The sequence below is a fragment of the Pseudochaenichthys georgianus genome, chromosome 11 (assembly GCF_902827115.2).
Source record: "Pseudochaenichthys georgianus chromosome 11, fPseGeo1.2, whole genome shotgun sequence".
Taxonomy (NCBI): domain Eukaryota; kingdom Metazoa; phylum Chordata; class Actinopteri; order Perciformes; family Channichthyidae; genus Pseudochaenichthys; species Pseudochaenichthys georgianus.
The window spans coordinates 18842072-18858810 of NC_047513.1; the positions used below are offsets into that span (position 1 = coordinate 18842072).

The window sequence follows — 16739 nt, forward strand, 5'->3', positions numbered from 1 at the left end:
AGCATAAAAGTGTGTGGCTTTCTTTCCCTTGGATGTTTAAATCTATATTTGTGGTTTGCATAGTTCATTCTTTCCTTCTCTAACAACCCGATTGTTGTTTTTCTATAAAGTGTTGGCAAAGCTTTCCAATTACCTTGTATGTGTAGGTTTTAAACGTGTTGTGTGGGGACAAAAGGATGTGGGGAACAACAGAAAATATGGATTGATTTGCCTTCCTCCTTCATTTCTCAGCCTTGCACATAACGCTGCTTAGCTGACAGTATCCTACCTTCTGTGGTGACAGGCCATTCATTCTGGAGGCTCACAGGTATTTTTCAGATGGTAAAGGAATACTTCCCATTTTCAACTGCACAACTGGGTGAGGGAACATGTCTCCGTGTAATAGACTGCATCAGCAAGAAAGTGTTAGTGCTGATTATGTAAATGTGTGTGAGGTTGTGTGTGCATATGATAATGCAGCCACATTTTTCAATGACATAAACAGATATTGTAGAGGAATGAGCTGTAACTGGAAATAAAAGAGACAATTCTATTATTGGGCCTTCGTAGGTGGCAACTTGGTAACATTACATTACATTGCATTTAGCTGACGCTTTTATCCAAAGCGACTTACAATAAGTGCGACTTACAATAAGTGCTAACAGTGCTAAACAGAATCATGAAGTGTAACATATTTGGTATTTTACATCATAAAGTAACTTAAAGAGCCTGTGACAGCAACTGTTGTGCAATGAAATATTGGGCTACTAGTAATCTCCAACCGTCAGTTTAAAAAAGAAAAAGCGATACCGTTCCGTTAAATATCAATAATTTCGAACATCGCGGGGAAATTCCTTCGACTCATTTTGAAGTTGAAGTCATATTACAGGATAAAGGAAATACAGTTTAAACTGCCGTATGCAGAGAAGACGCCGACGTGTCGCACTTATCATCATCATCATCATCATCATCATCATCATCATCATCATCATCAATCAGATCATCAATCATATAATATCATAATATATTTCCTTATCTGAGTCAGCTTCTCCAGCCGTATCTGGCCGTGCAACACTTACAGTGTCACAGACTGTATGCAGAAGTATTATTTTAAGCAACACATTATGTTGATGAAACACTCGAGTCAAATGTAATTAAAGTCAGATCCACTGGTGTCTTAGACGTGAACGCGCTCTCAGCTGGAGAGAGAAACCCTGGCTTGATTTACCCAGTTGATAACCAGCGTCGTAGGACCGCTTAGCGAGATCTCGTTTGTTAGTTTGTTGTTGTTAGTTTGTTTGTTACTCAAACATATCCAGGGTCTGTTGAACTGGCTTCGTAGTACAGGGCACAGGTGGCTAGCAGCGCTAAGGTCAAAGACACTATTGTACATTATATTTGTATTTTACCAGGATGCAGTGACACAAATATTTACATATTTACATTTACTATCTACAGCACCCGCCGCCCCTGACATCCCCCACTCCCCCCGTTGATAATTTACTAGCGGTACCTAAGTGGCCCGGTCGAGAGTCCCGGGATGATTTTAGTCCCATTCCACCACTGGCTACATGACCATATGATCGCCCATATTGACGCACCTCATTCCTAAACTTCTAACGGATACAACATAAACCGATCCTTCAGCCTCATATGAGCTCTCAGACACGTTCAAAAGTAAACTGTCATCGCTGTCTGAGCTTGCTGCTGTGTGCGCCGTCGTGCGGTTACATCTGACTGTATATATATAAAGGTTTACATGCAGAAGCTGGGATCCTGGACGGTGCAGCTGGAGCGCTGTGCCCGCAATGACGTCACCCATCATTTGGCGGGACTTGAAGAATCCCCGAGAAGATCCAGAACATTGTCAACATTGAAGGGCAGATTAATGGTTATCAAATTACAAATATCCAAAATCAGTTCGGTAACGGTTTTCAAGGGGACAATATGTACTCAAATTGATGGGTTTGGATGATGGGGGAAACTCGTGTCACAGGCTCTTTAAGTCACCTCTATTTTGTCAGCTACTTGCAGTAATAGAACATTCTGTTTCTTCACTAAAATAACAGTAAAAGGTTTGGCCAAAACATGGATCTCCTTGTCTCTCTCCACCTTAAAGCTCACTGAGCTGACCGACCTACCAGACCTTTCGCTCCCCTAGTTGGGATCATTTGAAAAACAATAACACTACCCCGGGGACTTGATCGACCCCGGCGGGGCCACCCTGGAGTGAGGGTGTCTGGTGATAATGGCCGAAACACCCTGTGATCTCTAGGTCCACTGCTGAGGAAGTGTTCCAAACAAATATAAAGGACTATTTTGTTCCCCAAATACTTCTATTTTGGAGTACAAAAAAACAACAACTGACTATCTTTCACTATATAAAGATGCAAAGAATAGAGGGACTTTTTGTGTTTTGTTTATAATGTCACTAACATCACGGGTATATATATATATACATGTAGTATGCATCTAAATGTAATAAACCACCAAGCTACTTAGTCTGATAACTTTAAAACATCAACATACTGTATAAAAGTGTTCAAAAGAAATTCAACTTCTGCTGAATTTCTAATGTTGCAATATTTATTGCATTGTGGTAATTTATCATTTCATAATTGCATATTTTACAGGCTGGGTAACCCTGTGTCCAAGTGAAACACTTATTACTCATCCAAAACATTTCCAGAGTTTTCACCTCTTGGTTATGTAATAGTAAATCCTATGTGATCAGACTCAGTTGGGCTGGACATACTGAAGGTTTAACCTACTTGTTTAGTCCTGTTTTCTGAAGATTACACCTCTGTTGGCCATGTCCTGATGGCGTCCGCTGGTTCGTCTTTCCACGTGAGGGCAACCACATGATCCATCACCTCAGCCCTTCTCTGCCATGTGACCCTTGGTGTCCTAATAACAAGAAGAAGGCATTATTCCACTCTGCTTAACAATAACACCCATCCCCTCTTGCACAATTTCAAAATAATAGTTCCTCTTGTTTAATCTGATGAAACATATTGTTAAATGATTATAAGCAGAATAACTCAGAACAATAGTTATATAAAGTGGTATTGGAGGAAATGGCACAGAGCATAATTGTAACATCTCGCTCGTTCATCGTTGTGTTGTATTTGTAGTTTCTATTGAAATTGCTCAGCTTGGATGTCCCTCGGGCAGTGAATGCAACATACTTTGAACTGTGCACTGCTCACTGAGGCGTGCGGTATGGGTACACTTGGGCAGATGTGGACGAGTCTAAACAAGCCCCAGCTGAATTGCATATGGATGGCAGCGCACAGGTGCAAGCATGAGCAAGAAGAGGCAATCAAATGCATAGACTTGCAGATGTGACAGAGTGCTGGAAGCCTATAGAACTATGGACATCTTGGTTGGAACAGACAGGGTTAACATGAATATGTCTGCAGCTTAGAAAAGGACTGATCTTGTGATTCTCCCACACAGAATCCACTGTAGCCTCCTCTATGCCCGGTTAGCTCTAAGGCAATACATGAACACTGAGATCTATGGAAACTCCATATAAGCAGACACTTAAAAGCTTTATTTTGCCTTTTGAGAAAGCAAACTGTATTTAGTAGCAGACATTTGAAATACTGTGCCTCATCTTTCATGGGTATCTTCTATTGCTAAAATTAATTCATCAGAGTCAGCAATGTGACTTTAATTTACAAGCTACATCATTTGTCATACTGAATAATGGTTGCTTTATAAGCAGTACCCATATTCACTTCAACACATTCAGATGTCTTACTGCTGTAGTCGAACGTGGTTCATCCTGTGGCTATAATGAAAGTGTAAGCATTTTAAATGTGCTATTATCCTAAAATGCCAATGGTTGCCATGGTAATTGCAGTTCCTTGGGAAAGTTCATAGACTACAGAAAAAAACAAAGAAGAAACAAATAATATAAACAATTAAAAGCAAATACTTCTACAGCTCTATTGTGTGCACAGTACAGCTTTATTATATAAAAAGATCATGAAAGTGCTCTTTATTAGACTTTTTTTTTTCATCTTGATAAAAATAGACGAATGCCGAAGGAGATGAGATCTCCAATTCACTGACAACTGTTTTGACTTTAAAAACTCCTCCATGCTCATGTTATTATTACTATTCTGTCCAAGCCAATAATGTAGAGATTAGTTGAACTTTGAAATGCCTTGCTCAACGCCTTTTGAAAAATGTTTCAACGGTTCAGTTATTTCCCACGATGCATTTCCCCTCTATCGTGTGTAAGATCAAAGTGTAACACGACTGATTTTTCACACTTCATGTGAAACTGGAAACCCTCTCGGGGCACTTCTAAGAAAACCTTGGCTCCTCTCTGATGGCGACCTCTGTGAATGATCACCCAAGCACATCAACGCTACTCGGTGTCTTTACCACATTATGGCTTGACTTGTGCTACTCTAAATACATAAAACAGGAATCTTAAAAGGAGGTTCCTAGAAATTGTTTCTTTTTAAATACTACACTTTTTTTGAAGGATTACAAATAAATATTTCTCATCTTCAGGGACTGCTTTATGTAGACAAAAGATCACCCTCTTTATAAAAGTCTAATAATGATACTTTCCATAGTGTATGTTAAAAAATGTCTTCAAAATGTAAAACACATCAATATGTATGCTGTTCATGTACATGTGGAACTCATTTAAATCAAATTGCTGTTTAATAGACTATGTTTCCCTTTACACATTGAACACAGCAGTAACTATAATAATAATAATAATAATAATATATTTTATTTATAAGCGCACTTTTCATTTGCGTAAACAAAACTCAAAGTGCTACAAAATTAAAAATTAAAAAGGGTGAAACAAAACAACAATAAAAAAAAACAACAATTAAAACAACATAATAAAAGCTGTGACATTCATGCCCGCATGGCATAATGTGGGGGATTTAAAAATCTAGTTAAAGGCTATTCTAAAAAGATGCGTTTTTAGGCCTTTTTTGAAAGCCTCCACAGTCTGTGGTGTCCTCAGCTGGCTTGGGAGGGCATTCCACAATCTCGGAGCAGCGGAGCAGAAGGCTCGGTCTCCCATGGTCTTCAGTTTTGTCCTTGGTGGGATGAGGAGGTTTGCCTTTACTTAACGTAGGTTCCTCGTGGAGGTTTGTGGGGTGAGAAATTCCTTGATGTAGGAGGGAGCATTTCCATATATGCACTGATGAGTGAAGAGGGTGATTTTGTAGTCAATCCTGAGTGAGACCGGGAGCCAGTGCAGTGATTTGAGGATGGGTGTGATGTGTTCGTACTTCCGCACTCTCATCAGGATCCTAGCAGCTGTGTTTTGGATGTATTGCAGCTTCTGGATGTTCTTGCTAGGAATCCCAATGAGAAGTGCGTTACAGTAGTCCAGCCTGGAGGAGACAAAGGCGTGGACAAGCTTTTCAGCATCTGGCAGACTGAGTGTGGGGCGGAGTTTCGCAATATTTCTCAGGTGGTAGAAAGAGGTCTTGCATATTTGCTTGATGTGGGCCTCAAAGGTCAGGTGAGGATCCATTTTAACTCCCAGATTGGTAACCGTTGTTGAGAGTGGAATGTTCTGACCGGAGAAGGTGATGCTGGTGATGGCAGATGAACAGACCTGATGTGGAGTGCCAATAAGAATGGCTTCAGTCTTGGAGCTGTTTAGCTGGAGGAAGTTGTGCTTCATCCACACCTTTATCTCCTCCAGGCATCTGGTTATTGTGGATGATGGCAGAGGTGCAGAGGGGGTTGGGTTTGCTCTGATGTAGAGTTGTGTGTCATCAGCATAGCAATGGAAAGATATTCCATGCCGGCTGATGACACGACCAAGGGGGGATATGTATATGGTGAAAAGGGTGGGGCCAAGGACTGATCCTTGGGGGACACCGCAAGTCACAGAGTGAGTTCTTGATTTAGCCGCTCCCAAGGTGACGTGCTCAGTCCTCCCGGTGAGATAGGAGGTGAACCAGTTTAAGGCAGAGTCAGAGAGTCCAATTGTAGTGTGAAGACGGTGGAGTAGGATGTCATGGTCGACGGTATCAAATGCTGCAGTTAGATCCAGGAGGATGAGGAGAGATGGAGATCCGGTGTCAGCTGTCATCAGCAGGTCATTGGTCACCCTGACTAAGGCAGTTTCTGTATTGTGGCCCTGGCGGAAACCAGACTGGAATTTTTCAAATAGTTTATTCAGTGTTAGATGTTCCTGGATCTGAATGGCAACTACTTTCTCCAGTACCTTGGATAGGAATGGCAGGTTGGAGATGGGTCTGTAATTGGCTAGGACTTCAGGGTCTAAAGTGGGTTTTTTGAGGAGTGGTTTGATGACAGCAGCTTTTAATGGTGGTGGAACATGACCAGACTGGATGGACTGGTTTATCACTGAAGTGATCAGCGGACTTATGGCATCAATGTTCGATTTAACCAAAGCTGTGGGAAAGGGGTCCAGGGGTCCAACTATGTCTATTGACGGTAATGATACAGAACAACGAGGTATTTAAATCAGACATTCTCACAACGAACTGGTCAGGCTTCCAACTCTTTATGGAGACAATATGAATTAAACATTATTACAATTACTCCAGTATGAATTTCAATGACTTTTACACCACTGAACTCCGAACAATCCCCTCCAGGAGTGACAAAGCTTAGGTTTATGCAGTGAAAATGATTAGAAGAGTATGAGACGTGGCATACAAGAAATGCATTAGACACAGTTTGCATTATGTAGTTCCAAGAATAACCTCATACTGCAGATAACAATTCAAAGTGGAGTACTGTTGTGCGTAGACGGCTCTGCTAAGATTGTTCCCTAGTTTAGGTTTCATGTTATGTGTTTAGATAGGTTCCTGTTTTATTTTCATAGTCCTGTCTACCCTCATGTGTCTAAAGTACGTTTCCTGCCTCGTCTGTTTTCCCGCTGTTGTGATTGTCTAATTGTCTTCCCCTGGTGTTGTCTGTCTCGTATATATAGTTCTCGTCTTCCCCTGTCTCGTTGCCAGATTGTCTTGTGTGTTCCAAGCCTTCCAGCGTAAGATCATGTTGTTATTGTCCATAGAGTTATTATCGTCCATAGAGTTAGATTAAGTTAGTAGTTTTTGTAGTTTTTTGATAGTATAGGTTAGACAGTTTATTGGGTGTTTGTTTTGTTGCTTTATGTATTCAGTGTGTTATGACCTGTCTACATTAAAACACTTTCTTTTGATACTTTGTTTGTCTCTGCATCGTGCATTTGATTCCACGCCCTTGTACAGCCTCAACAAGTAGGGCTAAGCACCAACGACTATTATGTCTCTTCCATTCAAAACAGGTTGAGCAGGTTGTTGGGTCACATTTGTTCTCGTTTAAAATGTCAATTGACTTAACATAAACCGTTTTTTTGCCACTTATGAGCAGCAGAAACAACATCGACATGTCCTCATTTGTTGATCAAGCAAATATGTCTGTGTCTGCTGTTTGCTGCTGAACGGGTAGTAGAGTGCTTTTCCTCTAAACTGCTTCCTTATCTTAAACTCTAATAATGGATATAGAAACTGAATGAAAACAATGCTAAAACAATATCAGATAAGCAAAAGTTATTTTTTAGAAACTCGTAAAAAAAAACAAGTGAATTTGGTCTTATGATAATGGTTTTGGCCCACCATGTAATCAGAATCGGCTTTATTAGTAGGTTTACACATACGAGGAATTTGCTTTGGTTTATTTGGTGCATTTAAAGACACAGAAAGAACAATACGTAACAAAAATAATAATACAACAGGTAGGTTAATAATAATATAACAGGTTTTAAGCAAGTTCTATTTAACTCTTCTGAAAATGTTAAGGGTCTTTGTCATCTCGGTCAGGAAATGTATTGCCACTCATCTTAAAAGGTTTCATTAGTTCTGATGAAAAAAAGTGATGAAGAAGCCTCACAGATGAGAGGAGAAATTACATTCTATCTCGGCAAATCCACTTGCTCCCAGCTTACTGGATGTTATGGACGAGGATGGGGGAAGGGCGATATTAAAGGGAATTATTTGAGAACATTTGTCATGCCCATCCTCTCAGCAGCATGTCCAGTGAGGCTTTGAGATGCATAATCCTCAGCTGAAGCTTTTTCTGACAATGTGAGTGAAGTTCAGGAGATGACTGCAGCTTGGTGACATTAACCGACCAATACTGTGCACCTTTAGGTACTAACTGGAAAGCAGAAGTATCCCCACTGAACAAGAGCTGCAACAACATGTTGACTCAAGTAATGGATCAAAAATAAAGGTTATCACCTAATATTATAATGAAGATATCAATTTTTAAAGTATTTTTTTATGCAATTCCCTATTTTTCTCTGCTTTATATCATATTAAATTGAATATCTCTGTGTTTTTGACTGAAAAGACATTTAACAACTTCACCTTGGGAAACTGGGATAGACAGTTTCAATTGTTTCCGACATTTTATAAAAAAATAATACATTTAAATCGTTTTTTAGTTAGTAATAATTTGCCTTACATTGCACCACTGTCAGTAATGCCTGCTTGGTCTACACTACTAACATGCCAGTGTAGAGTGTACTGTACGTGTGTGTGCAGATGACAACAGTTGGCATTATTGAAGAGTCTCATGATAGTTAGCAGTTAGTCAATCCACCCTGTGCTGAAGAATAACGTCCCTTTGGTATTCCAGGCACAAGTACAGCAGACTATAAACCCACAAGGACAACCACATCTCACAGGAATCCCAAACAGCCAGCCACGTCACCAGGACACTGTTGGCCATCTGTAAAGCCTGTTGGTGAGAGTGTGCACGTGCCTTTGTGTCTAGAGCTGACCGTCATTGCACATGTCCCGCTGGAATCATTCATCACCCTCTTCTTTGTCCTCCACGGACACACACCACACACACACACCATCAATTTACTTACTCCAATTCATCATCCTGAGTCAACTGTTCGACTTGCCAAGTGTCCCCTTTGCCCCCCCCCGTGCCACTGTGATATTTTACTTCAGTAAGCTCACACCTGAGGCCATGAGGCCCATCTGCCTGCATACAGTAGCATACACACACACAAACACACCCTCAAGTTACATCTATAATAGATAAAGATAGTAAAGTGAGCTGGGATGAAGGGGACTAACCTCTGTTAACTGTCACTCCCATACAAATAAACCTGCAGCAAACAAACCTTCACTTTTCCCAATTAAAACATTTGTTCAAATATTCTGTCTGCATCTTCCTGATATGCCCAATAATAATTTGTGTTATATTCCTTTTTGCATGCCCTTAAAACTGACATGAAAATGGTAATCCTCCGTCAATTGCTCTGGACAATCCCTTGCCGATGATTGGCAGTAAAAGTAATTCTTAACTACAAAATGTATCTTACTTTTGTCCAAATGAGTGGTAAAAGGGAAAACAGCCTGAGAAATAACTCATCCATCACAGATACACTCATATTCACACTGTGTGAAATATTAAGAAGTTTCCACTGGATCTGACTTGGAAACTGAGGAAACTAAAATAAATTCATATTGAGACGAATACTCTGCAAGTAGGCCATCACCTGGAAACTGATCTGGGACTTGTTTGCTGTGAGCAAAGAATGTCCACCTCAACAAACGGTAGTCATATCCAATATGTTAGAAGCCTGTCAAGCGGGAAAGAGATCTTCAGTTCTCATTTTACATTCCTCAAGACGTTGGGATTTCAGCGGAGGCTCGGACAAATATTTACATTAGGTAAGTATGTCAGACTGCTTTTCCTACCTACATTATGTCTGTGGTCATTAGATAATCCAAGACAAGGTATGAAGTGTGTCTGAATGCATTTCTAAAGAAGTAGTGGGCTCACATTTGGGATTAGAGCTTTAGAAAAATATATAAATGTAATAGAATTTCACTAAAAGGCCAAGGAGATAAAGCAATTACGGTCTAAGAACCAAAAAGTCCATGAAGTCACATTTGTCCTTTGGCGACTAAGACGTGTGTCCTCTGCTGGGATTTGCAGCCCATCACAACGTTAGCATCTTTGGGGACGGTTCCTTCAAGCACAGTTTACAAAAGCTGTTCTTTGCTTTACTCTTGAAGACAAATGATAAACTCCTGCAGTCGTGATGATTGCCAGGGTGGGAAGGTGCCGTTAAATCTTATGAGTGCTTCCTGCAGCTGAAGGTCAGACTGTGGATTTTTTTGAGCGAGCCAAAGACACTGTCATTAAGGACTTTATGTTCTGAAGTAAAACTGGAAAAGAACAGTTGGTGAGGGCTGACAAAGAACAACATCTGACACTGTAAAAAACTCCCCTCTGCTGATGGATAGGTGACCTTAAACTGTAAAGCAACCACCTTATATGGAGGTTCTGTCATTAATATAACTGGTTACTTGAAAGTATGAGGAAAACCATTCCGTTTGGACTTGGACTTTTGCGGCCCTGCCGACCGAAAACAAATGTTATTACCTTTTTCATCTAGGATACTGTCCAACACACTTACCTACACTAAGAAGATGAGATTATTTTAAGTTGTTAAATGTTTAGGCGCTTGAACCGCGTGTTGGCGTTGCATAACAACATTAAAACTAGGCTCAAAGCCAACAGATTCTTCCTACATTTATGGAATGGCTCTAAAGCAGCTGGATTTCTCTATTGCGATTAATCAAGTACATCTTAAACTGTATCTAACCTTAATTTATTGACTTATAATAACAGAGGATCTGGCAAAACTTAAGAAAATAGTTGCCACAGTAAATTTATATAATCAAATACATACATTATTGGCTATTCTTTTCCTCATTCCAATACTCTTTAATGACTCAAAGATGATATGTCACACATTCAGTAGTTAATCATAATTTGCCCAAGAGGAATGTAATTATTATTCAATACAACACCGTCATTGTCGGTGGTACATGTATCATTTGCCTAATGAGGTTGTCGTGAGGGATGATGGGTGGCCAGCTTTTTGGCTTTAGGGATGAAACTCCTGGCTCACAACAGATGAGACTCATTTCTCCCCTTTTTCTCAATATGTTCAAGTATGGAAACGTTGTTTTTACAGACGCTACCTTCATTTTAACCTCCCGTGTAGTCATTACCCACATGTTTTAATGTGTACACTAAATGAATGCATGCACTACTGTTCATTTCTTAAAATGAATAAACAATGTTATTCATACTCCTGTATCTCTCTAGTCTCTCTCATACAGTGAGGATGATAACTGGCACTGGCAGCTGAGCCACTCTCTATGGCTTTGCACCTCATGCCAAGTCCTCAATGCAAATATGCTCCAATTTCGTACAGCATCACAGTCAGTCACATGGCTGAGAAAATAGAAACACATTCATTCATTTGTATAGATTTGATATTCATGATGTAGCCCTAATGCCAGCCATGAATGAGTATACACAAGTTGATTACAAAAAAATGACATGTTAGCTTTAAAATGCAAACTTGAATGATAGTGAGACAGCAAACTCATATGAATGTTCTAAGAAAAATAATACATAGAACATGTATTGCATTGTTTTATGCCTTCATACTTTCATACATTGGTATAGTCGAACATTATACTACTGCTTAAGGAGCAATAATGTGCAATATGCAATAATGTGCAAACAGTGTATATATCCTTAATTTGGACCTTGGCCAAAGCATGTTATGTGAAGTATTGAAGCATATGCATGAGCGTTAGAAAAAGGTTAAAACCATTCATACAAATTCTAAAAGTTGCTCCTGTTTGGAAAAGCAGCATTAATTATAGCACTTCAATTAATAATCATGCAGCCACACATAGTCATATCTCATGTAATGGCTTCAAAAGGTGCCTAACAACTTGACTGTGAGAATTGGAGGAAATTACATTATTTCCATGTCTTTTGTCTCATAATGTTGTAATGAAAGGCTGTTAGATTTGGGCTTTGATAAAATCCTACTCATAATTATCTTCAGGAGAGAGACTGTTAAAGCACTTTGGAAACGTAGTTACTCTGACAGACATGAACCACATTTAAATAATTCCCATCATGTTCCTACTCGCACAAACCCCGAAGAGATTAAACGTGCTGTCAGAGACTTTTGAAACTAAATTCAGCAAATGAATAAAAACACGTGAGTAGGATTTATTAACTGACACACTGACCATGACATTTTAATATGGGCCTGGACAGTAATCTGTGTTGAATTTATTTGATAACTGTATAAAAACACATTGCTTTTTCTGTTTTCCCAAGCACAATCACTATAAATCCCATGTTGCCATAAAATCTAAACATGTTTGTACAGACAAACCAAGAGAAACAAAATCAATGTTAAAATTCTCCGCACATAATGTGTTGTGGGTAATAGAGCATGATCAGGCAGCGAGGGTTTCCAAAATACGCTCCAACTGTATATGTTATACTATATCAACTTTAAAAAAAAATATATATATATATATATATATAACTCCTAGACAAAAAGGCTTTATTAATATTTTCATGAAAAATGATATTATGTCTCCCTCCTTCGACACATGGAACCAGCCATGTCTAATGTTCTCTGAGCAAAAAAGCAACAGGGCAGTGTTTCTGAAAATAGCATTTGTAATTAGTTAGCTACGATCACAGCATTCATATCAGCACACAGCAGTTTTCACAGCCATCAAGCAAAATCAATCTTACTGATTATGTATTGCAATCCAGGTCACTTCCAATCAGCACTCACACTAAGATAAGATGGTCATAATAACCACTTTAACGAGGATTGCAATAACTAAACTACCTTCATGGGTAAATGATATAAAGTCTACCCCATAAAAAGCAACCGACCCTCGAACTTAATAGGTCAATCCATCACTTTGTTTGGCTTCGAGAGAGCCAGACTCCGTCTGCCAGTTCCTTAGTTCTCTCTGACAGCTTCCACTCTGCCCGGTAGCGCAAATCATCTCTTTCATCGCCTGAATCTACCAGTTCAATCCTCAAAAACATGTCTTTCTCCAAGATCAGTGAAGCTAACACGGAGTCTGCAGCTGGTCTGGCTCTTGGCAGTCTCGGGGAGGATCGGGAAACGCCACGACAAGGGGGCGGACCACTTTGAACCCCCCTGCTTCGGACTTCCTCTTTCTCGTGTTTCACCGATGTCAATTCTTTTTCAACAGTGGTAGATGTACTCGAAGGGCTCCCATTGGTTGATTCCGAGCTGACGGACGACTGTGTGTCCTCTGATTGGTCAAGGTCCACATGGTAGGCTACTTTCCTGGTACTTTGTCTGTTGATGGACAGACAAGGAGGCCATCGGAGGGAGAGACATCTCGTCATGGCCAGCCATACTTCCTGAGGCCTGAAGGGACCTGACCTCTGACGCTGATGTGCGTTACAAACAGCACCCTGTTTCTCCAATAGCATGCAATGTGCTGATAATTCTGCTTCCACCAGCTCTGCTACTCCATTAGAGTTTGTTGGTGACAGTTCTTCTTCTCTGTCCACATTCTCTGGCTGTAGCTGGGGATCTTGTCCAAAGCTGAAAGAGCCGCTGAACCTCTGGCTCCTCTTCATCGCTCTTTCTGCTTCCACATCTGAATGTGAATATGAATCTTCATCCGATGAGCATCCATGTGGCGAGGACTGATCTTTGCAATCTGTTGACCCTGGATTCTCTTCGGACTGAGAGGAGCTACTCGCCCTCTGGCCTTTCCTCATATTTGGGCAAATAAGCCTCTCGTTTTGCCTAATATATCAGCTGCCTTCTGCTGCTCTTCTTTCGGCTTACAAGAAAATATATTGAAAGGAACGAAAAAATAAATGTAATCAAGGCTATCACAACAACAACAGCCGCAGCTCTGTTAGCATGGCACTTTCTGACATAATCAAGAGGCACAGCTTTAGCAATGGAGATGGGCAGCGATGACGCTGTGTTGTCACACACACACACACACACACACACACACACACACACACACACACGGCTCTGTGTTCACACTCCAGTCGAGTGAGCCGTGACTTGCCTCAAAGGGAAGTGATGTCAAATTGCATGATGTCATACCTAGCCGCGAACCAGGAGTCTGAAAATTGTTTGTGTGAGAGAGAGCGCAGATGGTAAAAAAAGATGCGCGCCTTCCAAAATTGACCTAGATGTGCAAAAGGGCAGTCTCAATAGATACATGTAGTTTTTCATTTTCCTCAATTCATTCTCTAGCTCTTATTGCAGTCACTGTTGCATTAGTATTCCAAATAATATATATTTTCTTTTCGATTATTTTTCGTTTTGTTCTCAAAGTATAATTGTGTAAAAAAGGTATTTGTAAGGTCCCGATGTGAGTACTTAGACCCAGAAGTGTTTCAACAATCTGTAAGTGTACCAAAAGAAAGATTTAAATAGAGGGTAGCAAGAAAATATAACGAAATATACGAAAACATCCAATTTATTTTGTACAACAATGCTCTTCTATTACATGAGATAATTTATTCATGCTTATACTTATCCATTTTTGCCTACATGTTAGATAGTGAAAGGTATTTAGGGACAGAGACCCTGAATGTTCCCCCTAGTGCTCTATGTGTAGAGTATACGTATATAAGAGTGTACGTGCATGTGGGCGTCTGTGTGCCAGCTCGGTGAGTAGGCCTACCTCCTGTCCCACGTCGACAGGTTGTAAGGTCACTCGCTATCTTCCCTGCCTTTCCTTTTATGGTGAGGACGGCTGCTCAGACTGCACATCACGCTCATCGTACACCTTCTTGCATCATCTCGGGACATGGGGCAACCGCAGACTCCAGACCAGCCGACCTTATCGCAGAAAGACACACATGTTACAGCTGATAGTATCTGGTAAGTCAATTTTGGTGTACGGGGCTGCATATAAGATAGAGGGTCACTGGCATGATGCCAGATAGGTAGCAGATAAGAGAATACCTTCATGAACTGTTACATATATTTCATTTCAAACCTTTATTTATCCAGATTGGTCCCATTGAGATCATAGATCTCTTTTTCAAGGGAGACCTGCATATCATGAGCGGGGATGAGGAAATGCAGAACATTACAATAAGAAAAAAAAAGAAATAGAATGCCAGATAGAAAATAAAACAATAATAGTAAAGATAAGATAAATAAAAAGTTTAGAGTAGACCAAAAGTCACTGTTACGCAATGGCTATATAATCCTAATATTATAAATCCTTGGCATGGGCTGTGTGCTCTCAATACTTGAAAAAACATTCACTATTCAATTTCTCCCAACTATTATAGTAGTTGTGTGGCCCTTTCCCTGTGCGGTCAACCTTTGAACCAGATCCGTGATGAACATGTCAAACAAAGTGTTGAAAAGAATCTGAGAATTGATACTGAATATTTCAAATTGCTTTCAATGCTTATTTGCTGCAGTACATATATACACATGAGTACCAGCTGAGCTCTCTGCTCTACCTTTTTTCAACAGAAAGTATACACACATAATGCTGTAGATATGTTAATACAAATCTAAAGTTTTATGCCCTCAATGGTTTGTTAATTTTCCCCTGTGGTGTCAAAGATTATAATGAATATTGATATTTAATTAAGGTTTTGTTTCAAAGATACAAATTCCAGGATCATGACAACACTAGTCACACGTTTTAGGGAATGAGGTCATAGTAAAAAATGTCTGGTGCTCATTGAATTGGCAAGATTGATCATTCACTAAGTCAGAAACACATCAATGACTTATGTTGTATCTGATTGCAGTTTAATCAGCATAACTTGTTTTCTTGAACAGCCAGATAAAGAAAGTCCTCACACATGTGGTATGTATACATTTGAAAGTAATCTCACTCTAAATAAGTGCTTTAATTCTGTAACTGAATGAGGAAGTGATTGTATCGGAGTCACTGATGCTGCATCGGGAATGCAGTGGTGGGAGAGTAGACAAATATGGAGAGGCACGCTGCCTTAAAATGTCCCCTGGCAGACACACACAGGGCTTGGCTGAACACTATGTCATTGCCTCCCCAGAGTAAGTATGACTCAGTGTTTGCCTGCAGTTTGTGTGTCTTCTGACCTAGTCTGTATCCAACTGTGGAAATTACAACACTGATGAAGAATAATTTATTACAAAAAGTTCCATATTGTGGAAAGGATGCGGCTGAAATTGTTCTCTTCACCTAATTATTAAATCGCTCTTCATAAATCAGTCAATTTGTTACACACCAAGGTAGGAAACAAACAACAATGCAGTGATTCATTAGGCAGGGGAAAACATTTGAAATATTAATAAAAGGTTGGAGGTTGAACTAACTTGTGGAGATGCCATACAACTGTCATCACAATCTCATTGTGATTTGATTATTCTTCCGCTGCAGCACTAACACTGTAGCTATAGTGCATATGACAACTAATCCTCTCTTGAATCTAAAGACAGTTGAAGTTACCTTTATCTTAACCCTTTGATAACCTTCTTAAAAGTGTAACTTAAATTAAAAGTGTTATTCAAGCACACGTGACCCCAGTTCAAGGATACAAAGTTACACAAGCAGGGAAAGGTGGAGTTGGAAAGCCAACTGAGACCCCTTCATTAAACATTCATGTAAACTTTGGACAGAGTAGCTTTGCAGGTTATTTTTCCATCCACGTGGCTATTTTTAGACTGCATTCTTATACATTATTCACTCTAACCGAGGGGGAACCCGTATACAAGCCATTAAACTCACCCTAAGGTCTACTGAAGTTCGTTCAAATGTCTAATTTATTAGGAGCAGGTGAGTCGAAAAGCCACTTTAGCTTCACGCAACAGGCGAGCCAGGCGAGGGAGCAGTGCACTCCTCTCACACTTCCTCACACGGGAGGTGAGC

General features: G+C 40.0%; 1 long non-coding RNA gene across 1 annotated transcript; it reads right to left on the bottom strand.

Annotated features, from left to right (window-relative positions):
• Positions 1–2756: 2756 nt before the first annotated feature.
• On the bottom strand, positions 2757–16686 carry LOC139434777 (uncharacterized). Its single transcript, XR_011644082.1, has 3 exons — positions 16599–16686; positions 14544–14701; positions 2757–2886 (listed from the first exon to the last, which is right to left on the bottom strand). It is a non-coding gene; the product is annotated as an uncharacterized lncRNA (long non-coding RNA).
• Between the last annotated feature and the right edge of the window lie 53 nt (positions 16687–16739).